The sequence below is a fragment of the Grampus griseus genome, assembly GCF_964374135.1.
Source record: "Grampus griseus genome assembly, chromosome: 14".
NCBI classification, from domain to species: domain Eukaryota; kingdom Metazoa; phylum Chordata; class Mammalia; order Artiodactyla; family Delphinidae; genus Grampus; species Grampus griseus.
In genome coordinates, this window is record NC_139008.1 from 31,478,242 (window position 1) to 31,503,279 (window position 25,038).

Here is a 25,038-nt window from a genome sequence, read left to right on the forward strand (position 1 = left end):
GGGCAGTGGCAGGCTCCTACTAGACCTTGAGCTCTGGGGGGCGGGGGAGACGCACTGGGTCTGGTTCACTATTCAATTCCCCACTTCCTGGTCTTTTGAAATGTTTATTTCTTCTGCATGCACCATCAAGGACACACATGCAATAAATGGATACTCCCCAGAGCGGCTGCAGGGGTTTCCCTCCCCTCCACCCCACACCCAGCCAGACACTTCATCCTCTGGACCCCCCACTGTCCCATTCGGGTCCAACTCTGTGACAACTTCTAGATGCAATTGTCCCTGCCTGGGCAAACCTCGGCCAAGTATGTGTATTAAGCGGATGGCAGTTTTCTTTTCTTCTTTAGCTGAGATGTAAACATTATGGTGAAAGCGTCTGATAAAATCCAAGAGGGCCCAAAGCTCCAGGAGCAGAGAGGGGCCTTCTGCATTTTAACGGTCTCTGAGAAGTCCACAGGGGCAGACCAAAAAACGCTAAGAAGCAGCACCGTATGTCTGGGTGAGAAGAAGGACTTCACCGCCATTCTCAGGAGCCAAAGCTGAGAAATTTAAAGCCCCTGAGAGGGGTGGCACTGGAAGGGAGGGGGGCCCAGCTGGAGGACAGTGCAGGCGCAGGAGGGACCAGGAACATGGGCGGGGCTGCCTCACACACCTGGGCTCAGGTGTCACTCTCCTGTTCATTGTAAAGGTGTCCCCCTCTTTCAGCCTCTGTGTCCTTCACTGTTAAAATAAACAGGGAGGACAACAGTTATGTAGCTGCGTGGTTGGGAAGATAATAAAGGAAAACCAGAAAGCACCCAGCACAGTGACATGTCACCTACCCTCCCATCCTTCCTTCTGCTTCTGCCTCTTGACAAATCCCCAGGCCTAGACCCCCATTTCTGCCTCCCTAGGATGTCAGGGAACCCATCTGACCTTTTCCTAAAAAAGAGAAAGAGAAGGACAAAAAGAAAAGAAAAAAGGAGAAAAAAAGATGTATTTACTGTGTCTTTTCTAGTTTCAAAATAGTACATGCTTATTGTAGAAGTATTTTAAAATATAATAAAGAAAAAAACCTCTCATAATCCTTTATACATTTTTCTGTAGTTCCTTCTCACCTTCCCAGTCATATATAAGAGATTTCATACGAGTTTTTAGTTTGCATGTAGCTCTTTAATCCATCCGCAATTTATTTTATATGTGAGAGAATGGAGCTCTGAATTTTTTTTCTACCAAATAACCAAATGTCCAGTACTATTTGAATAAGATACTATTTCTTTTGTATTTTTACTTTCCCCAAAACTTATGTGGTGCTACCTTTTAAAAAAAATATTTATTTATTTCTTTTCCTTATTTTTTTGGCTGTGTCGGGTCTTAGTTGCAGCCCACGGGATCTTTCGTTGTGGCATGCGGTTTCTTCGTTGCTTCTCTCTAGTTGTGGCACACAGGCTCCAGGGCGTGTGGGCTCTGTAGTTTGCAGCACACGGGCTCTCTCGTTGAGACGCCCAAGCTCAGTAGTTATGGCACGCGGACTTAGTTGCCCCGTGGCATGTGGGATCTTAGTTCCCTGAACAGGGATCAAACCTGCGTCCCCTGAATTGGAAGGCAGATTCTTTACCACTGGACCACCAGGGAAGTCCCGGTGGTGCTACCTTGATTATCAGCTGCATTCTTGTTATCTCCATACTGTTTTATGGTTTATCTACTCTACATTGTAGCCTCCTGCCTGTAAAGAGCAAAACTCTAGAATCAGACAAGCCCAGGTTGGAAGCCCGGCCCACTTACTAGCTCTGAGAGCTTGGGCCTGTCCTGTAAAATCTCTGAGCCTCTGTTTCAATATCTGCAAAATAGCGTTGATAATAATAGTCCATAGGCTGTTGATGATTAAGCATTTTGCACAATTCCTAGCGTAGTCTGAGAACTCAATAACACTAATTCACTGAAGTTATTATTATCCTATTGCTTTGTTCTAATGAGTGATCATAATCATTTGTTCAAAAAACTATTTTTTCAATATCTACTATGTACCAGAAACTATGCTAAGCATTGGTGTCCCAGGAAAGAGCAACAAAATGCTTCTTGCCCACAGCTTGGTATCTGTTACCCTTGGGGTATTTCAGGACTGCCACGGCCCCCATATACATACACCCTATTCCTTGATAATTCTGCTTCCCACTGGAATTTGGCTAAAGTACCTACTAGGGTGTCCCAGCTATTTTGAAAAGCATTGGGGGTTTTGTTGCCAAACCTTTGGGAAAAGCAGATGAGAAATAACCATAAGAGACACAGGCAACAATATTTACAGAAACCTACTATTGGCATTATTCATCGTACTGGCTATAGAGTTTCTGGTGCCCTGGATCCACTGGAGCTAGAAGCACTAAAATAACCTCCTCCTCCCAAAAGACACCTTCTCCCACAAAGATTTTACTTCCTGGTACTTATGCTGAAAGAAATCATACAGAATGCACATGATTCTCACACTCCCAGCCAGAAAGGAGCTCCCAACTGGATGAATCCCTTTTGCCTACAACCCCAGAGACCAGGAACTTATCTCTGGGTCCCAGGAAAGATGACATGATGGCATTTCATCCCAGCAGGTACCCCACACCCACACAAACAACATGGGTTCTCTTCCAACTTTGAGAGAAAAGACATAAGCTCTGGTCTCATTGTGTTGCTGCTTTCCCAGGAAATGGAGCCCCAGCCATCAGGGTCTCCACCATATGCTATAAACTGATGCTTAAAATCAAGGCAAACGTGGAGCTCACCCATGCAAACTCTCCCTGGGGGCTGGCTCCCTTCTCTCCCCATGAAGCTATTGTTTGTAAATTAAACCAATTGGAAAGGCAGTACGCTTCTGCAGAAGGAAATCCCTACCGTTCTGATTTGTATGCACCAGAAAAGCCAAATGGAATAAGGCCCAAACTTGGTGTCAGAGGGAATTAGCCCAGAATGATAAACCCAGCTGGTGAGCTCAAAGGCATGCGTTGAACAAAGGTGACGCACAGGTCCAGCTGTGTTTATGGTCCTCCCTGAATGGACAGAAGCCTCAAGAATCTGGCTCTGGGGCAAATTCCTACCTCATCCTGCACATAAAAGAGAAATAAACAATTGAAAAGAATGAATTGAGTGGCCGTTTTCCCATTGTAGCTTTTCACATTACAGCTCAGTAGAAAAGTACCATCTTCTTATGACGCCTGGCAACTTGAAGGCACATATGATGCCTTCAAGCACCTCGAAGAAGACATTACATTTATGATTTCTCATTTATTTCTCTTAAGAACCTGATGGCATAAAATGAGGAAATGAATTGCAGACAGATTATGTAACTTGTCCTTCCTGCACCCTATTTGAATGTTTCTGGAATCTCCAACTCATCTTTGAAGACTCAGTTCAGACACCCCTTCCCTGATTTCCTTGTGCCTCTGAGTCTTACAGCTGTTATATATACCCTGTAATAACAGATTCTATGGTAGACTGACTGTCTGGGTTTGAATCCCAGCCTCATAGCATCCAAGGTCTGACTCTTTGAGCGAGTTACTTAAACTCTGTAATTTTATTCTAAACTATGAAAAGGGGGTGATTTTAATAATCCCTATCTCATTGAATACTGATGAAGATTAGTTAAATTAATACATGTAAAGCACTTAGGATACAGCCTGGAAAATAGTAAGCATTCAGTAAATGATGACGATGACGATGATGATCATTAAAGAGCTCATTATGCTGAGTTCCCTGAGGACAGGAACAGTCTCTTAATCATGAGTGCCGGACCTTGTCAGTCCTGTTATGTACATCCAAGTGCCTAAAACAGTACCTCTCAAGAGAAGACACTAAATATTGGTTGAATCATTGGACAAATAAGTTAATGAACTTGTCTCTTTCTCTCCAGTGCCCAGCCTCAAGTAGGTGCTCAATCAACGTCAGTTGACTTATTAAATAAGTTCAAAAATGACCAACCTCATGGGTGTCTTAAGCCCCCAGACACTCCTTACATCTCTACTCTCATACTGGCAGCTCTTGTCAAGAAGGGTAGAGACTTTCACTCCCTGACAAGGCATTTGAAAGGAACAACAGCCCAGATTTATGTGCATTTCCAAAGACCCAGCCTTGGAGAGCACCCCGGCTTTAATAAGCACCCTTGAGTCTAGCTGGACTCCCTCTGTGAGACGTCATAATTAATTTGGTGCTCTTTGGCCTTCTAATACACTTTCAATAGGAATAAAAGCAACTTTGATCTCCCTTCAAGCCTATAAATAATTCAGCCCCATTTGTGTGTCACTGAATCTCTTTTAGTAGGAACTGTACAAAAGTCAGGGTCAAATAAATGTCTCTTCAATGTTTGTGCATAATGTCAAAGAATATTTTTAGGGCACATGGTGTTCAGAGAAGAGATGAAGAGAAACAGCGCATTAATTGTGTTCAAGTGCAGATATTCTTGAATGCGTCAGTGTGGGTTCCCCTGACAGCCCCCAAGCTAGACAGCTCCTGCCTGCATTGCTGACCTGGAAGGACATTAACGAGGACCACACTGCCCTTAAAATGCAATGGTGCAGCTTAAGCTCTTCCTAAATCCAGAAGCGGTGTCAGAACAATTTTCATCCTAGTTCGGAAGTTTGCAGATTCTAGCAGGACTTAAAAAAAAAAAGCCTCTTCCTGCCCATGAATTAAATGCCCGGAGAGTGCAGTAGACAAGATCGTGGGCTATGTGTGAAGCCACATAGCCAGACATCTCGGCTTGTCACTCTCTGGTAGTGTGATCTCGGGCAAAGTACCTGAACCCACTGAGGCTCAGTTTCTCCATCCATAAAATGCGATAAGAACAGAATCTAAGGTTCCCAAAGGGTTATGATGAAGATTAAAATAAATAATGCAAGTACAAAGATGGGCACAAGGTAAGTGCTCCTTAAAATTAGATATGCTTTTAAATATGTTTTAGGTTGTGATTTTCAATGGCTGTTTCTCCAAATACATGATCTGGTTATGATGTGTCAAGAATTTCTCAAGAATTCTGGTTTGTTGGTGCCACTCTTTCTTCTTTTCCAGTCTGTTGCTTTGTATATATTTTCATTTATATCCTCTGTTTCCCTCTCCCTCTCCCTCTCTCTTGTCAATTCATGGGACTTTGGGCCAGAGGAGAGACAGCTGGATGTGCTCATTCCTTACCTTGGTGCTATCCCTTGAAATCCATTATCCAGGGAATCAGAGTCCCACAATGCCTGCTCACCTGAGGATAACCAAATCCCATGCTTAGAAAGTATATCAAGGGCAAGGTACCCATTTTGCAAGTGAGGATATAGAGGCTCAGGAAGGGATGGAACTCCCTTAAGAAAATGCAGCTAATGCAGGAGTCTTAACCTGGGGTCCACAGACCCTCAAGTGTCCTGGGTAAAATTTAGGGCATCTGTGAACTTGAATGGGAACAAATTAGAAAACGATTTTCAATAACCTCTAGCTGAAAGTTTTTTATTTCCTTCAACTGAATGTAGACAACCAAGAACAACAGTGTTTACCTTATTGTGACTGTGTCACCAAAGGAAACCACAGATATTTTTCCCATCACAATTGTTGTAAACATCGCAAAATATTATTTATGCTCAGCACAAGTCTGAAATATTGACAGTTATTAAATCTGCCAGTAGATATACAATATATACACAATAGATACCGTTATTTAATGCACTAACAAAGAAGTATGTGTGTTATTCTATCCCATATTTGTATTTTTTTTAATGTCTTGCCAGCAATAAAATTGGTTCCCTGTGTAATTCTGATTATTTTATTCATTTAAAAAACAAAGTTTTTGAGGAGCGATCTATGTCTTCACCCAACTTCCCTCTGGCCCACCCATGCTCCCCAAAAGGATAAGAGAGCTAATGAATGGCAGAGCTGTGATCCAAATGAGTCTGCCAGAAACTCTGAGCACAAGGCCCCTCCATAGAGTAGGTTGGAGCCCTCTCTATCTCCAGGCACACTCTGTGTTATTCATGCTACACTTACAATCTCCTAGCCTTCCTCTGTATTATCATTCAGGCCAATTAGGAGAGTAGGAGGAAGAGGAGAAAGAAGAGGGAAAAAGCAACAAGAACCCTGATGGTGACCCAGTTCTTCCATATGACTTAGTTCACAAAAACCCCATCTAGTAGGTACAGAGGATCAGAGACACCAAGGGCTTTGTCCAAAGCCACACAGCTAATGAAGAGTAGACCCAGGACTCAAGCCCAGTCTGTTGAACCCTAGACCACTGCCCTGTGTTCCGTCATCCCTAACAGTTATACTCATCTCCGCTAGCCCACGTGGTCTCTTCCCTTAGCAACCACTCTCGCCTCACATAATTGCACCTAAATTATCTTATCTTTATCTTTACCCAAGATAGCTTCTACTGTGTAGTCCTTGTTATTTCAAAACTACACAGAAGTTTTATGGAGAAGTCATAATGTCAAGAGGGTCCTATCTGTGGCACCTGGGCAGGAACCTCCTTTGCTGGCTGGGGAGTGCATCAGTTAGGGTAGGCTAGGTGATGCTGCAGTAACAAATGACCCCAATAGCCCAAAGCCTTGACAATAACAAATATTTGTATCTCATTCATCCTCTCTATACACCATGGCCAGCAGAGAGCTATGCTCCACATCTCTTCTCTCTGGGACCTAGGCTGCTGGAGCAGCCACAATCTGAGACATGGCTTTGGCAGAGGGAAAAGAGAACATGCCTCTTAAATCTTCTGCTTGGAAATGACTCATGTCACTTCTGCTCCCAGTTCATTGGCCAAAGCAAGTCAAAAGTATGACATCATTGAGGAAGGGAAGCATCATTCTCCTTCAGGGAGAAGGAGTGAATATTCCAGTGAATAATTCAACTAGTATAAGGGAAAAGCCCATAAAAGGTGCTATGTTTTGACTACAATCTAGAAACGTCTGCAGGTTTGACCTCTGATACGTCAATCACATATTTACAAGACTGACACTTTCCTTGTCTAATTGTATGCATCATAGTCTTAACTATTGTTATGATGACAAGTTGCCTTTTAAAATTATTGAAAAGGTACAGCTTTTAGGGAATGTGTTTAGAGGAGAAAGTACTCTCTCCTGTTCCCTTCTCCCTATAGTTCTGGCAATGCCTCCAAGACTGACACTCCTTGGTCATATTTTCTATTACCCAACCACAGCCAAGGACACACAGTAGGTATTCAACACAGACACAGCCCCTTGCTCTGAAATGCTGCTGACCAGTGAAGATTGCTTTCTGCTCAGCCAACACTGGGAACAGAGAGGCAGTCTGCAAACACTCTTCTGAAACCCTGTTCGCTAATGAAGGAACTGTGCTGGGCTAATATTTGTCCCCTCTGAATTTAAATATCATGTAGAGAGAGTGCGGATGTAGCAAGATGGATTAGCAGAAGGAGCTAAGGAGCTGTGTTGCCAGAACGGTTTTCTTCTTTCCCCTTGATTGATGAGAAGGAGGCCAGGCAGGTCATGTTGGAGAAATGTTAATGATGTCACCAGGTGATGGATTTTCTCATACCTTCACTAACTGAAGCGTGCCAGACCTATCAAGCCCTGTGCAGGGTGGATAGCAGAACGAAGAGCTTGACTGCAGGAATGACCCCCTTATAATCAACTTGCTGAGACAACACCATGTAATGGGGTGATGGGGACGCATGATGGGACAGAGCAAGAGTCTTGAAATTGGTGCCCATGAGCCCGATCTAGCCCACAGGGTTATGTGTGTGTGTATGTTAAGCTCACACATAGTTTCTTATTGGTTTTTATTTTTGCTAATTTTTCCCAACATTTTATTATGAAAATTTTCAATGCACAGCAACACTGATGCATTAACATTTTACTAAGCTTGATGTATCACATACGTATCTTTTCATCCATCCCTCCACTCATCCTTTAATCCATCTTATTCTTAGTTCATCTCAAAATAAATTGCAGATATCCATATACTTCCTCCGAAATACTTCGGGATCATTGTCATTAACTAGAGTTCGATATTTGTTAATAGATTTTTGTATACAATTTACATACATTGAAATACACACTTTTTCAAGTGTACATGCACTAGGTTTGGACAAATGCAAGTATCAGTATAATCCAAACCCTATGAAGATATAGAATATTACTACCATGCCTGAAAGGGTACTCACTCCCTTCCCAGTCAATCCCTACCCTCATCGTAGGTTAATTTTGCTTGTTCTAGAATTTCAAATAAATGGACATATGGCAATGTGCTCTTTTATGTCTGCCTTCTTCTACTAAACACGGAGTTGCTGAGATTCATTCACATTTTGTACGTGTATCAGTAATTCTTTCCCTTCCATTGCTGAATCAAATTTGGTTGAATCAATATCTCTGTTTAATGCCCTCTCTACAAGGAACCTTTTAGAACTAAGTATTGAGTTTTAAAGAACATACATTGATTTTTCTAATTTGATGACATCTAAAAATCAGGAGGTTTCACCTAAAAATCTGGATTTCTGGTTCCTTTTGGGAATCTGAAGATTGGGCAACACTAAACTCACCTTCTCCCACGGCAACAATGCTCTGGGCTGAGGGACAGTGCCAACTTTAGATGTGACAGGTGCTCTCTCATTTGCCAGTCTTTACCACTCCCTATCGTCCCCCATCTGGGCAATTTCATTTATGTCACCTGCTTGCCCCTGAAGACATATGATTTTCTGACTCCTATTTATAGTGACCAAGTGCTCCAAAGTGATTATGCAGCAAATTAACGAAGCAGAGAATAAGTGAACAAAGTGTGTTTCATTGGCTGTGTTGTACCAGAGATCCTGCATTACAGAATGGATAAGAGACCTAGCCTTGGAATCAGTTACACCTGGGTCTAAACCCCTCCTCTATTTTGTATTGTCTCATAAGTTTCACTTCCCTTCACATCCTTCTCATGTAATATGGGGATAAATATGCTAATTTATCAGTTGTTGGAAGAATCAATGGACTAACATATTTCAACTGCTTAGCACCACCAGGATGGTAGTTTATAATCATCTATATTATTGTTATTATCATCAATTGGTCCTCCACAAGAGGGAAAATCAACTCATCTTTCATTGCATCTTTCCAATGCAGCAATTTAAAGCCTCTGAATCCTGAAAGAGTATGATTGTGGCTAATGATGGGGAGGAATGTCCTGATCCTATGCCCTGCTTTCTAATTAGCATCTCAAGCATGATTTTACTCCCAAGTAGAAGCCATCGCAAAAGTCTAGAATGCAGTCAGAAGAGCAGGAACGTCCTTTTGTGTTTTAGAGGACTTGGGACAAAAAGCACTGGAGATCGCCAAAGACCGACTAAGATACCTCAAGGGGTAGAGAGTTACAGAAGAAAAGATCCAGAAATAGACCCCAGTACATACATGATGTTCATATATAATGGCCTCACATTCATATAAGTGGGAGAAAGACAGATTACTCCATAAATGGTAACAACTGGAAAACCATCTGGAGAGATATAAAGTCGAATTCTTATTTCACACCTTTGAGCTAAAACAAATTCCAGATGGAGCCAAGATTTAAACGCAAAATAATAGAACCATTAAAATACTAAAAGAAAACGTGGGCGATCTTTTTATAAACTCTTGATGACCAGAAAACATTAAGGACGACATAAAATTCAAAATCCACATATTTAAAAAGGTATATTGAACAAATACAATAAGCGATTTCTGCCTTTAAAATCCACAAAGTTGAAAAAGATACAACTGGGGAAAACAGTTGTGTGAACCAAAGGAAAAGGCCATTTCCTATATATAAAGAAATTCTAGAAATCAATAAGAAAAAGATGCACAACTCAATAGAAAAATGGACCAAGGATCCTTCATTTGAAAAGAAAATATGAATAGTTCTTAAACATATTAAAATGTGGTCACCCACACTAATTATAAGGTAAACGTAAATTTAAACTATAATAATATATTTTTAACATCTAACTGGCAAAAATCTGAATGTTTGATAATGAATTGTCACTGAGGTTTTGGGAAATAGTCATTTTCACAATTGCTGATGGGAAGATAAATTGATAAACCTCTATGAAGCGCAATTTGCCCCACACCTTTTTTTTTTTTTTTTTTGATACAGGTATATATTGAAAAATGGTTTCCACAGTAAGGTTAGTTAACATCACATAATTACAATTTTTGTTTTGGTGAGAACATTTAAGATCTCCTCTCAGCAACTTTCAACTATACAATTTAATACTGTTAACTATAGTCACCATGCTGTACCTTACATCCCCAGAACTTGTTAATCTCATAACTGGAAGTTTGTACCCTTTGACCAACCTCTCCCCATTTCCCCACCCTCCAACCCCTGGCAACCACCGTTCTACTCTCTGTTTCTATGCAACATCTGGCTTTTTTCTTTTTTAGATTCCACATACAAGTGAAATCCTACAGTATTTGTCTTTGTCAATCTGATTTATTTCACTTAGTATAATGCCCTCAAGGTCCATCCATGTTGTCACAAATGGGTGAATTTCCTTCTTTTCATAGCTGAATAACATTCCATTGTGTGTGTGTGTGTGTGTGTGTGTGTGTGTGTGCGCGTGCGTGTGTGTGTGTATCACATTTTCTTTATCCATTTATCCACCAATGGACACTTAGGTTGCTTCCATATCTTCGCTATTGTAAATAATGCTGCAATGAACATGGATGTTCAGATATCTCTTCAAAATAATGACTTCATTTCCTCTGGATATGTACCCAGAAGTGGGATTGCTGAGTCATCTGGTAGTTCTATTTTTAATGTTTTGAGGAACCTCCAGACTATTTTCTATTGTGGCTGAACCAATTTACATTCCCACCAACAGTGGCACAAACTTTTTAAGTTAAAAATGCACATACTATGTGACCCAGCAATTCCACTGGAAAAAGTTATCATACTTGGACTTGCGTGAAATTCTGTAAATACAAAGGTTATTTGCAATATTGCTTGCAATAGTGAAATAGTGAGCATAACCTAAAAACTATAAATAAATCATCAGTAAGATAGATTATGGTATGTGCTTAAAATGGAATACTGCTTTTGTAGCAATATAGAACAGTCTCTAAGATACATAGTTAAAATTGACCAGGAGGGTGGGGCAGGTACAGAACGGTGAATATAGTAAGCTGGTGTAGGCGACGGAGGTGGGGGGGAACAGATAGGGCATAATGTATAGGATGGAAGTGCACAGAATATATCTGGAAGGACACACAAGAAACCCAATACCAATAGTTGACTCTGGAGAGGGGAAATGCATTGCTAAGGCAGCATACCCTTTTATATACCACGTGCATGTATCACCTATTCCTTTTTTTTTTTTTTTTTTTTAATTTAAAAGGTAGTGCAGGGAATTCCTTGGCAGTCCAGTTGTTAGGATGCCACTGCCAGGGCCCTGGGTTCTATCCCAGGGCACTAAGATCCCACAAGCTGTGCAGAGCAACAAAAAACAAAATGTAGTTCAGTTGCCATCCCTGGGTCATTTAAAGAGGGATGACTATTTTAGCCAACTACCATAAAGAATAAGCAAGCATCATTAGAATGGTTCCAATAGATTCCTTTATAACTTGGGAATTCTAGGAATTTCCTGAAATACGTCAGCAGTAGCTAATTTAATTGCACTAGAGATGAAGGAAGTATTTCTATTAGATTTGTAGAAGCATAACATGCTTTTGAACTTCAGGTCCCCAAGGCTATTAGCAGATGGCTGAGGGAGGCTCTCTGGATCACCCAGCCCCCTGTCATGGCCTTGGGAACAGGCAGAACTCCCTTCCTCACGGCACTGATGACCACCCAATTCCCAGGGGCCATCTCACACACAGAGATAGAGAACAGAATGTAGTTCTTAACATAAATGGAATTTGGAGCTATTTTCAAAGCTAGAACACATTCACACTGTAATGTGAAGGCATTTTTAGCTTCCAAATGGTACCTGACATTTCAGGGTTTACTATCTGCCAAGCCTTTACATGGATCATCGCTTCTAATTCTCACCAAGAGATGGGGGGGAGGGGTCTGTCATTATTTCCACTCACAGGCGAGGAAACTGAGGCTCAGAGACGTTCGTCCAAGGTCACGATGCAAGACTCAAAACCAGGCAGTCTGACTTCAGAAATCCAGAAAACTCTATACTGCTTTTCTTTTTTTTTTTTAAATAAATTTATTTATTTATTTTTGGCTCTGTTGGGTCTTCGTTGCTGTGTGCGGGCTTCTAATTGCAGTGGCTTCTCTTGTTGCGGAGCACGGGCTCTAGGCACGTAGACTTCAGTAGTTGTGGCATGTGGGCTCAGTAGTTGTGGCTTGCAGGCTCTAGAGCTCAGGCTCAGTAGTTGTGGCGCACGGGATTAGTTGCTCCGCGGCATGTGGGATCTTCACGGGCCAGGGCTCGAACCCATGTCCCTTTCATTGACAGGTGGATTCTTAACCACTGTGCCACCAGGGAAGCCCCCTTTATACTGCTTTTCAAATCACAAAGCCTCACCTCTCACCAGCCACTCATCCTCCACACACATGAATTTTATGTCTTTTTTTTCTTTCTTTTTGTTGCGCCAGGTCTTAGTTGCAGCAGGTGGGCTCTTTAGTTGCAGCATGTGTGCTCCTTAGTTGCGGCTTGCCAGCTCCTTAGTTGTGGCATGAGAACTCTTAGTTGCAGCAGGCACGTGGGCTCTAGTTCCCTGACTGGGGATTGAGCCCCGGGTCCCCTGCACTGGGAGCTCGGAGTCTTAACTGCTGCACCACCAGGGAAGTCCCTATATATCTTTTGCTGTGCTTCTTCTAGTACACTAGATGGGGTGGTAGACAGGATAATGATCTCCCAAAGATGTCCACACCCTAATTCCCAGAACTGGTGAATATGTCATGTTACATGACAAAGGGGAATTAAAGTAGCAGGTGAAATTAAGGTTGCTAATTAGCTGATCTTGCGAGGGTGTGGGGGGTCTTATCCTGGGTTATCAAGATGGGTCCAATGTAACCACAAAGATCCTTAAATGTGGAAGAGGAGGCAGGAGAGGAGGTCAGAGTTACGTCAATGAAAAAGACTCAGCTGCCCATTGCCGGCTTTGAAGATGGAGGAGGGGCCATGAGGCAAGGGAAGCAGGCAGCCTCTAGAAGGTGGAAAACAAGAAAACAGATTCTCCCCTAGGGCCTCCAGAAAGAAATGCATCCCTACTAAAAACCTTGATTTTGGCCCACGGAGAGCCTTTTCAGACTTCTGATCCCCCCAGCCCCAAACCATAAGATAATAAATTTGTGTTTGGCTCTTGACCACTTGAAATGTGGCTGGTGTGACTTAAAGACTGAATTTTTGTTTAATTTAATGTTAATTAATTTAAAGTCATACAGCCACATGTGGCCCGTGACCATCATGTTGGACAACAAAGCTCTAGGTGACTACAATTATGGGTAGGTACCCCTCCTATAATATGAATCACCCCCTCCTCTCTGTTCTCCTGATGCCACTCAAGTCTCCAAGCAGCAGGGTTAGAGGCAGCCCTGGAAACACAAGAGGGAAAACACAGTGGTCAGGAGCTAATATTCTGTGACAACCACTTCCCTGACGTGTAACCTGGTGTATCAGTCAGGGCTCTCCAGAGAAGCAGAACTGGTAAGATACAGATAGAAATATACAAACGGAAGTTTATTATAAGGAATTGGCTCATGGGATTATGGAGCCTGAGAAGTCCCACGACCTGCCATTTGCAAGCTGGAGCCCCAGGAAAGCGGGTGGTGTAGTTCAAGTCCAAATCCAAAAACCTGAGAACCAGAGAAGCCAGTTGTATAAGTCCCAGTCCGAGTCCAAAGGCCAGAGAATGAGGCTCACCGATGTCCAAGGACAGGAAAAGATGGACGTCCCAGCTCAAGCAGAGAGAGCAGATTCGCCCTTCCTCCGCATTTTTGTTCTATTCAGGTCCTCAACAGATTGGATGATACCCGCCCACATTGGTGAGGGCGATCTTCTTTCTACAGTCTACTGATTCAAATGCTAACCCCTTCCAGAAACACCCTCACAGACACACCCAGAAATAACACATTACCAGCTATCTGAGCATCCCTTAGCCCAGTCAGGTTGACACATAAAATTAGCATCACACCTGGAGCAGATGACTTAACCATCTTAGAATGTGATGGTCCATATAAAGGGCCTTGCACACAGTAGGTTGTCAATCCAGGTTATCCACTGTCAGGAATGTTATAGTTCTCTTTTACGATGCTTTTGTCTTCCACAGTTGGATGGTGGGAGTTCTGATTCATCCTGGTTCCTCTCTCATCTCCACCATCACCTAGCACAATGCCTGGCACACAGTAGGTCCTCAGTTTAAGTGTTTGAAGGGAATTGAACCCATTTAAGTCTCAATACCTTTAAATGATTAATGTTGTATGTGTGGTTTTAGGTATTAAATACTCTCAGAATAAGTGTGCCGGTGGAAAAGATGCTTTCCTGTAGCTAAAAGAGGCTGGATCGAGTGTGCTGGGGGGAGAGGTAATTTCAAAGGCACCTAGAAACTCTCCTTCTCCCTTTACCATCACCCCCACTCCAAAAGTTACCTCTCCTACAAGCCCATGCCTGTAATAGCTTTACCCCCCAAAAAAATGATTTAAGGTTTTTATTCCACAAAGATTAAAAATACCAAAGAAGGGATGAATTGACTTAAATTCACACTTGACAGGGAAGCATAAAGTTGGCAGGAACCTTACAGGTTGTTCAGCGATTCTGAACCTTGCAGCAGGTTAGAATCTCCAGAGCAATTCTAGAAATTACTAATGGAATCAGAATCCCTGGGGGTAGGGCTGGCATCCATATTTCTAAAGCTCCCAGGGGACCCGAATATGACACCTGGGAATGAGGACCACTGGATTGTCCTTTTTTTTTTTTTCTTGAGGGAAAATTTATCTAACATAAAATAATGAACCATTTGAAAGGGAACAATTCAATGGCTTTTAGTACATTCACAGTGTTTTGCAAGCAACACCTCTATGTATATAGTTCCAAGACATTTTTCATCACCCCGAAAAGAAGCCCAGATCCATTAAGCAGGCACCCCCATCACCCTCTTCCCCCAACCCCTGGAATCACTAATCTATGCTCTGTCTCTGTGGATTTACTTATTCTGGACACTTCATAGAAATGGAATGACACAACCTGTGACCTTTTGTGTCCGGCTTCTTCACATAACATCTTGTCAAGGTTCATCCATGTTGTCACATGCATCAGTACTTTATTCCTTTCAATGTTTGAATGATATCGCATTGTACGGATGGACCACGTCTGTCTATCCATTCATCTGTCAATCGATATGTGGGTTGTTTCCAGTCACCTCCTTTTAAAGATGGGGACGTGAGGCCCAGAGGGGAGAGGGGCTTGCCTGAGTCACACTGCTCTGGGAGGCAGATCAAGGCTCAGACCCTCATCTCTGGAGCCACTGTCAAGGTCACCTCCAACTACACTGCCCCACCGCTCCCAAGTGAGTGTGTCAGAAGGCCATCTGTGTGTGCTCTGAGAGGCGCTCCAGCTGCCCCCCGGCTTCCCCGCAGGGAGGATCCGGAGGAAGGGCAGCAGGGGTGGGGAAGGGGAAGAGAGGCAGGCGTGGCCCCCACTCCCGCTCTTTGTTTCTCTGTCCCCTGCCCTGGGTTGGCTCACGTAGCTCCTCTGCGTCAGGCTGGAGCCCCCCGGGCCTGAGATAAGATCTTCAGAGTGACTAGTGCATTTGGGGGGTGGTCCAGGGTGTGAGGCGGGAAGGAGAGGAGCCCAGGAAAAGTGCATTAAGAAGCAGGTCATTGCTGTGGGCACCTGGGGTCCACACCTGGCCGGCCACACTGAGCACTGGTGTAGGAGACACCTCTGAGTTGCCCCACCTGACATGAGAAGACCCTGGAGTGTTTAGCCTCCAATCCCCATTCATCATTCTCCCTGGGGCTTTACCTCCTTGACACTGGTGCCTCACATGGGGGGCTGAGAGCCAGGCCCCAGGCAGAGAGCTACAGGTGCCGAGGTGGGCACAGGAACAGAGTAGGTGACAGGGGAAGTGATGGGTACTGATAATGTGTGCTCTCCCCTCTAGTTTCCCATCTGTAAAATGGGTCTTAAAGGGAGATAGCACATAAAGCACAGAGGCAACCCTCAACAAGGGTTCAATACTTGTTCTCCTCACATTCACCCCCATTTACTCAGCAAACGTTTATTGAGCACCTACTATGTGCCAGGCATCTTACTAGAGGCTCTGGATGCAGAGAGAGCTCACAGGGTGTCTTAGTCCATTTGGGCTGCTGTAACCCAATACCATAGACAGTGTGGCTGAAATAACAAACATATATTGCTCACCGTTCTGGAGGCTGGGAAGTCTGAGATCAAGGCTCCAGCAGATCTGGTCTCTCGTGAGGTATTCTTCCTGGTTTGCACTGGCTGTTTTTTCATTGTATCCCCACGTGGTGGAGAGAGAGAGAACTAACTCTCTTCCTCTTCTTATCAAGACACTAACTCCATCATGGGGCCTCTACCCTCATGACCTAATCACCTTCCAAAGGCCCCACCTCCCAATACTATCACATTAGAGCTTCAACATATGAGTTTGTGGGGGACAGGGGGTGGGTCACAGGCAGTGGGTCTACAGCAGAGGTAATCCCTGCTCATCCCAACAACTTCCTTCTCAACGTCCTCTCTGAGCCAGTCGCTAAGAGGAATGGAAGCCACAGTTCCTTCACCCAGATCCACAGATCACTGCCAATCTCAGCTCAACTGTTCTGATGGTCCACGGGCCCCTCACTCTCCCCCCAAAACCTCTGAAAGTTAATTCAGGGCAGATGGGAACGGTCAGGCTTCAGCCATTTTCAATCTTGGAAACCTCCAAAAATAGCTAAACTCTAATGCATATTTCAGGTTAGACTTGTTTATTTTCCCTTTCTGAGCCAGCAAGCTAATTTCCCCAGAGGGGGAAGGAAAGAAAAGGCTGCTTTCAGAAAACAGAAAAATCAGCTTTAGCTTCTCCCTTGATTGCCTGTGGGGAGATGCCTCTTGTGCCCCCCATCTCAGTGCTCTCAAAGAGGCCCAGAGAGCATGATCTTTCTTCTCTGTGGGCAAGAGGTTGGAAAACACCCAATCCCGAAGCCCAGTGGGTGCATGACTCTGGGCACAGATCTCCAGACCTCCTCAGCTTGCAAAGGGAGAAGCAGGAGGCAGCAGCTAAATGCCAGCCTTGGTCCTTTCTCAATAGCCAGACTGGGGAAAAAATAATAATTACTGTGCTTAAATTCCAAAGTGAGGAAGGACCCTGGTAGACCAGGTGTCTGCACAGATAGAGCCAAGGATGGAGTGATGATGAGTTGGTCTTGGGCATAGTATTAGCAGAAAAATCTACTGTTTGGATGTGTTACTAACACAGAAGCTCAACTATATTCAACCAGAATGGAAGTGGTGAAAATACAAGCAAGAACCCTCGATTTCTCCATCTATTAACTGTTAGCAATTTGTGAATCACCTGAAGGCAGAGAGGGTTGTAGGCCCAGACATCTGCACAGACTTTCCTTCTGCTAGAGGAGCTACTGGGATAAGGACTACCCTGCCGAGCCCCCCAGGCCCTTCCACCGTGAGGCCATTTATGGCAATGATGGAAACCTCATTCTCCTATAAGTGTTTCATGACTCCAGAACATCAAAAATGACATGCAGAACTTGGCTCCAGAAAGAACAAGACAGTGAGAAAGTTATCAGGCAGCGGTCCTTACCTTGGGGCTTCATAAAGACTTGGGGTGGTGGGCAGTCGCTGTCTCTCTCTCCCACCTGCAGAAAATCAAGAAGCTAAACTCAACATCCAGGACATGCATAAAGAAGAGGATTCAATGATCTAGGCAGTCTGGCCAAATCATCACCTTTGAGATCAACTCAAACCACCACACAACTTTTTCCTTCAGTCTCTTGAAATTCACAAGGGTGATAAAGCGACCAAGGCCACTAGGATCTCGAGCTGTCTTTCTGTTTTCTAGAGACACTCTGGAAAGCATGACCTCTGAGAAGAAGCGTTCCAGAACCTTAAGGATAGGAGCAAAAGCCAGGGTAGTCTGACCCTAAATGGATTGCTCCTTTTTTTTTTTTTTTTTTTTTTTTTTGCGGTACGCGGGCCTCCCACTGCCGCGGCCCCTCTCGTTGCGGAGAACAGGCTCCAGACGCGCAGGCTCAGCGGCCATGGCTCACGGGCCCAGCCGTTCTGCGGCATGTGGGATCTTCCCGGACCGGGGCACGAACCCGTATCCCCTGCACCGGCAGGCGGACTCTCAACCACTGCGCCACCAGGGAAGCCCGGATTGTTCCTTTTTGAATTCATATTATCAGACATACACTACGTGCCTGACTGTACTAGTCACATCCACATGTGCTGATTCCACACGGGAGGTATTAGTATTCCACTCTTGGCCAAACCTTGTAAGTTAGGTAGATTTTGTATTTTTAGTCTTAATTTACATATGAAGAAAATTAGGCTCGGCAAGTTCAAATGACCTGTCCAAAGTTACTTAGGTAATATGTGATGGGGTCAGTGTTTGAATCCATATCCAAACTTCAATGAACACTTTCCACTTCACGGCTCTAGAAGACATGGAAATTCCATGAAAATCACAGAGCCATGCTTGATGTGTTCCCACAAAGCCATTTCTTTTATACTTCTGCTCATCATTGCTGGGTGCCAAAGGAAAGAATTTGCTCTTCTTTCTCTTGTCTCTCCTCTGCCCGAAAAACTCATTTGCATTAGGTCTTAAACAATGCAGTTGGCTCATTCTCTTAGGCAACAGTGGAGGATAGGGACTAGCTTTTTCTGGAACCTGACAATGTCTAAATCAAAACTTTTCCTCCAGTAACAGGCAGTCAGGGTGGACCTTGTCCAATTCTTTTTTACTTCCAGGACAGTTGGTGTCTGTTCCTCCCACCCTGCTTTTCTAAACAACTTCCTCTTGGAGAAGGGATGACACATATGCACGTGCACTCTTTCCTCCTTTGCCCATGGCAGACATTTCTAATCAATCTTGACATTCCATTTCACTGATCCTCACCTCGACCTCAATCTTCTCTGTTAAGTTCCAGGCATCCACTACCAACACAAAGGAATTGACTTTCCATCCTTTTTCTTTTTTTTTTTTTAGTTTTTTCATTTTTTATTTTGAAATAGGTTTGAACTTACAGAGAAGTTGCAAGAATAATACTGTTTCTCATACACTCTTTATACAGATTCATCAATTTTTACTATTTCTCCACATGATTCAGCATTCTCATTCTCTACACACACACATACACTTTTTCTGAACCATCTGAGAATACATTAAATGTATCATGTAACTTTATCCCTTAATACTATAGTGTGTACTTCCTAAAAACAAGGACTTTAACCTCTGTAACCACCATACACTTATCAAATTCAGGAAATTTGACTGTGTTACTTCAATCTACAATCCAGTCCATCCTTTTTCTACAGTAATGTTCCATCTAATGGTGTTTCCAAACCACCCTTTTGCACTGGAAAGATAATACCATACCTCACCCCATCAATCTGCTGAATGCCGGGCTCATTTTAGAAAAGCCACTTCCTATAATAGAATCTGAGTGTGGAGTACTCTGTTAAACCATTTAACCTGACACGTATTAATTAAATACGAACAGAATTTGTCCCGACCTGAATTCATAACAAGTTCATTCCATGTGACTTCACCTAAATGTTCAAATTTCCTATGAGAATTTGAGGAGAATTTCAAAACATCTCGTGAGATAAAGGCCATTTTGCCAAGGGCATTTTGAAAGCAAGTGTACCAATTATGGGTTAAACTAAAAGTGTGAGTCTGAATCTCCCCACCACACAGGTCTGCACGGAGCATCAGTTAAGTTACGTGATGCAGCAAATTACATGAGCTCCAAACTCCAGGGCAGATGTGGCTGCATTATTCATAGTCTGTGTTCAACATTCCTCACAGCCAGAGGCACCCGCTCACCATGACCTGTGTGGGGGCTTCCTGCCTTCCTTTCCCAACTGCAATAAGAAAACAAAACTCCCACAATCAGAACTTGTCACTACCACTTAGATGAGACCCAGAAGCCAGAGTTCCTGGAGGTGGAGATCACAGACTCGGAAAGGACTGTGATAAGACTCAGCATCATCAAAACCCACCCAACACAGAGGCCACCGTGACCCAAAAGAAGAAGAAAAAGAAGGAGAAGGGGAGGAGGAGGAGAAAGCCACTCAACACACTCCCTCTTCTCTGTGGGTTCTACTCAGTAAATCGTGTGCTGATTTTTCTTGTCTTTGCCTCTAGGGAGTTATAATAAAGCTGTAATTTTGCATATGGCCTCGGTTTAGCCACATATGTTCAAATGAAAGATAAACTCTCAAGGAAAAATCATCCTATTCAAAAGTGAAAGCTTACTTGAAATGTAAATGTTGCTTCAATCCTAACGGAAAGAATTCTTCCGGCTCATACTGGAATTCAGTCTGTTCCTCCATGTGGCCTTGGTACCCACACTCTCCACTCCTGCGCCCCAGGCAGACATCACTAATCAATCCTGACTCTCTTTCACTCTGAGGTGGAAAGCAGCCTCGGAACTGCCCTCTACACAGGGCTCCAAGAAGCCACTATCAGTCAGTGAGAGTTGGCATGTAAGATAAAAGCTGTTTTGCCATTCCACCATCTAGAATTTATTTATGTGGCTGCCAGGTGCTCAACTTTGACTGCTATGGACCACATATAATCCCTCTTCCTACTTCCAAACTTGTCTATCACATTCCTTGGCTATTCTCCAACACCCAAGCATCAGACATAGACTGTCAGCAGAGGGACCCAGATCATTCCTGCTTTTTCCAAGCTCATCCTTGAATCTATTCAGCCTCATCTTACTCTACTGATAAGATCTCCCCTATCCCTAGATCTGATGTTTTCCCATTGTCCTCTGGTCCCTTGGACTCCTTACATTATTACTCTTCAACTATCCCCTCACACCCTTGCCCCTGTTGACTTGTCCTAACCCCCTTGGAAAGAAATCTTTTGACAAAGTCAGCCCATTGTAGAAACACAGTGATGACAACTGAAATTCCAGTTTTTGCAAAGAATCTTCACATCCATGATCTCAGGGGATAATCCAAATCCTTTTGGGAGGCATGGTCCTCTTAAAGACCATGAGATTTGACAACAAACAGAAATGGGTCCAAACCTTGTCTCTGCCAGTGACCAGCCTGGGGACCTTTAGCATATCACTTCCCCTTCTGAGACTCAATTTCTTCATCTGGAGATTGGAGCAGAACTTACCTCCCAGGGATGTTGTGAAGATTAATGAGATAATGCACTCAAGGTGCTTGTCACAATGTCAGGCAATCAGAATAGATGGCTACAGTGGTTTTTAGTTAACAGAACCTGTCTTAGATTTGGGGTCTGAGAAGGGGACCCTAAGATAAGGATTTGAATGCAAACAATGTATTTGTGAGGTGATCCCAGGAAGCACCAGAAGGAAATGAGACAGGGAAGGAAAGGAACCCAATAAAGGATGTGTTTTGAGTAGGTCTCCACTGTGGGCCGCTGGGGCTCCATCCCAAGCGAGACTCTAGGAGATGTTGTAGAACATTCCCCCAGAGTTATCCCACCCAAGGGGCATTTATGCACCAACTCCTGTTCCTATTGGTTGAGGGCTGCTTCTGATGGTGTTGTATCCCCCCACTCCTGACACCTTGCACACAGGACAAGCATGATCCTAAGACTGGGGGGAAGCACTCAGGCACAGCTGCAGGCTCCTTGCAGACAGAAGCTGTTGCTGGGAAGAGTGAGTGGTGGGCGAGGAGAAGCCAAAGCCTGTGCCCCAGATACCCAAGGTCTCACGGACACCGAGTGGCAGTGCAGCGGGAAAGAAAAAGCATTGTTCCAGGTTCAAATTGTAGCTTCACCACTTTCACAGGTGTAAAATGATGATATTGATACCTATCTGGTGACGTTTCATGGGGAGTGAGTATGCTCAAGAAATGTGGTGGCAACAAAACTGCTCAGTGACCTTCCCTTTCCTTCTGACCCCAGCGTTCTTCCACTAGGATAGGTAGCCTCCCTGAAGGCAGCGAAACTTGTTTTCTCCATCCACCCACCCACCCATCCATCCATCCAACCATCTAATAGCTACTGAATACCTCCTGGATACAACTCCCACATAGGAGATAGAGATACTCTAGTGAATAGACATGGTCCTGGCCCTTCTCCTGGATGAAGATAAAAGCAATCAAATAAGGAATTAAGGAATACAGGTGATGTAGAAGCAGTATCTACAGCCGTGCTTCTCACACTTTCATGTGCCTGGTCTCGAATGGGGCTTCAGAGTCGATGTTTCCAGCATGCTCTCAGCTGATTCTGATGCCACACAGTTTGAGCAGAGAAACTCTGCAGAATTCATAGGGGAAGCAAAGGAGGAATTCATTCATTCATTCATTCACTCATTCATTGCCTACTCATCAAGTTGTCTAGACATTGGTTTCCTCTGCTTCTGGAAAGAGGAAGAAGCTATGACGCTCATGAGCTGGAAAGGATCGTTCAAGATGATTTAATCCAGATGCACAGGAAGGCGACTCTCTTACCATCCCCAAGTAAGGGCCGTCTAGGGTCTTCATGAAGTGGTAGAAACACCTCCCCTCTCTGGATACTTGAGTGGCCAAGAAATGTTTCCATGGCCCCAGGTCTTGCATGGGGGTGAGTAGAGGAAACTTTATAAAACTAACACGCCTCCTGTAAGCTCAGAGTACACTCTGGCTTGCACCTGTGGGACCAGAATCAGAATGCAAGCTCAGTACAAAGTGGGCATGCACTGAGGCTGCAGCCACTGAATGAGCCGGGTAATGAGGGGAGCAGACTCCACCATGCAGATTTCCAATCCATCCCCTATAGCTTTTTTCCAGAGAAACTTTCTAGTTCCTTCCCTTTTTTTGAACACATCCATCTAATTAAGCCTAAAAGAGCTAGCTGGAAGTGCATTCAAACGGGGTGAGATTTTATTTGAAGCTCCCTGAACCTAAATATAATAACAGGAGCAGAGAATCTGCCCTGAACAGGCTGCAGAGACCTCCAGGGTCAGTGAAGATTTTCAATAAGCAATGTGTGTATTGTTATTAAACATTTCATCATATAAGATTATGACGTAATTTGTGGGAGAATAGGGGATGACACCGAGAATCCTGTACTCTTAGAAGAAATCCCCTCCTTTTGTTTTTGCTCAAATTAGCTTGAACAGGTTTCTATGTCTTGCAACTAGAAGATTCTTGATTAAGAGACGGGTTTCCAGATGGTCCAGGCCAGGCAATGTTCCCAGCTCAATGGACATTTATTAATGAATGGATGAGTAACACTGTAACCCCAAAGAAAGTAATTATGTGAAATTTTTGGTATCAGCAAGACACAAAGGAGGTCCTCCCTCACCCTCAATATCTTACTCTGCTGGTACCGCCCAGCCTCTGGCAAAAGGAAGATTACAAATTCAGCACTGGCAAAAGGTGAGGAGAATTTGATGTTTGGAAAGATCTCTGAATCCAAAGATGTGAGTCTGGGTTTTAGTCTCTGCTGCAATACCCAGTGACCAAATGACCTTAAATAAATGACTCAATCCTCAGGGACTTCTCCGGCAGTCCAGTGGTTAAAATTCTGCCTTCCAATGCAAGGGGCACGGGTTCAATCCCTGATCTGGGAACTAAGATCTCACATGCCGTGGGGTACGGCCAAAAATTTAAAAACAAAGAAGACTCAATCCTCAATTTTTCCTATCCTAACATGGATCTGTAGTAGAAATGTGTTGGCTGCCTGTTCCGCATCTGCACCCACTGCCTTCTCCCTAACGGCATCAATATCCTTTATGGGAAATTGACTCCAAGCCAATCAGCATTTTCAGAGCCCCCTCAAGCCACTGTCCCTAGTTCAGGAGTGGGCATGTGACCTCTGCGGGTGCAACTGAGGTGAACCTCCAGACTCCTGCATGCAATGTGGAAACAAAAACACTCTTTCTGCTCTGTGGATGTGAATGAGAAAGCATAAAGTATTGTTTGTTGTAACCATATTGCAATCAAGAAAGAAGCCAGACTGAGAATGAATCTGACTTGCAAAATAACTGAAAAAAAAAAAAAAAAGACAGAGAAATTAAGTCATAGTAATGATCGCACGGCACCCAAAACTGTTTCTTCCTCTGGGTATTTCAGTTCTATGTCAGTAAGTTCCCTTTATTTTTATGTCCATTGGAGTTGAGCTTTCTGTTACTTGAAAATGAATGCATTCATCCGTGGATTCCCAATTTTTTTAAGTGCCCTTATACATCACAGGATGGTTTGTAATGTCTGGACCAAAATCATATGATTTATATGGAAGGACTTTGTAAATCCTAAAGCTCTGTAGAAAGGTAAGTGAGGGTTGCTATTGCCCTGAAGACATCTGGAAGGAAAAGAGTTAATCTTTCCCCTGAGACCCAAAAGATAATTTAGTTCAATGTAATGAAAGAGGCAGAATGAAGGATTCATTTTGATAACAATTGGCTTTGAGAAGCAAAAGCCAATTATTCGAAGCTTACTGCTTATTTATTTGGTTCTGTTTAAGAGGATCCAGCAGGCTGAGCAGGATTTGCTCTAACTGGATTGGTTCAGAGAGAGCTGGGAAGCAGCAAGTTCACTCTTGGGAAAATTCCATCTCAGTATGCAAGTTGCAGGAGGCAATCAGGAATTCCAGCTCCTGAGAGATACCCCCCGCCCCCGCACCCACACCCTGGGGGAGGACCCACCACCCTTGCTGTTCAGGGAAGCTCTGGTGTGAGGACGGTGCAGAAAAGCCCGTGGGGGTGGGCTTGCTGTTGGTCTTCCTATCGGTGGAAAGGACTGTGGTTCAAATCCACACTCTGTCACTAAACCTGCATGACCTTGGACATCTCCAAACCTCAGTTTCTTCACCTGCAGAATGGGAATGATAGCGCTTGCTCTGAGCCACATCACGGGATGTGTTAGCAAGAAGTGGGTGCAATTCCATCCTTCTTGCCATTCTATGGGAAAGGAAAGTGAGAGGCAAGACCTAGGAAAAAAAAATCATGGGG

General features: G+C 43.8%; 1 long non-coding RNA gene across 1 annotated transcript in view; it reads right to left on the reverse strand.

Annotated features, from left to right (window-relative positions):
• Nucleotides 1–13,438: 13,438 nt before the first annotated feature.
• Nucleotides 13,439–25,038, reverse strand: part of LOC309832056 — a 113,359-nt gene continuing 101,759 nt past the window's right edge. Inside the window, exons 2-3 of the long non-coding RNA XR_014297666.1 lie at nt 17,697–17,751; nt 13,439–13,470 (exon numbers count right to left, since the gene is read on the reverse strand). This is a non-coding gene — a long non-coding RNA (uncharacterized lncRNA). The remainder of the gene's footprint in view (nt 13,471–17,696; nt 17,752–25,038) is intronic.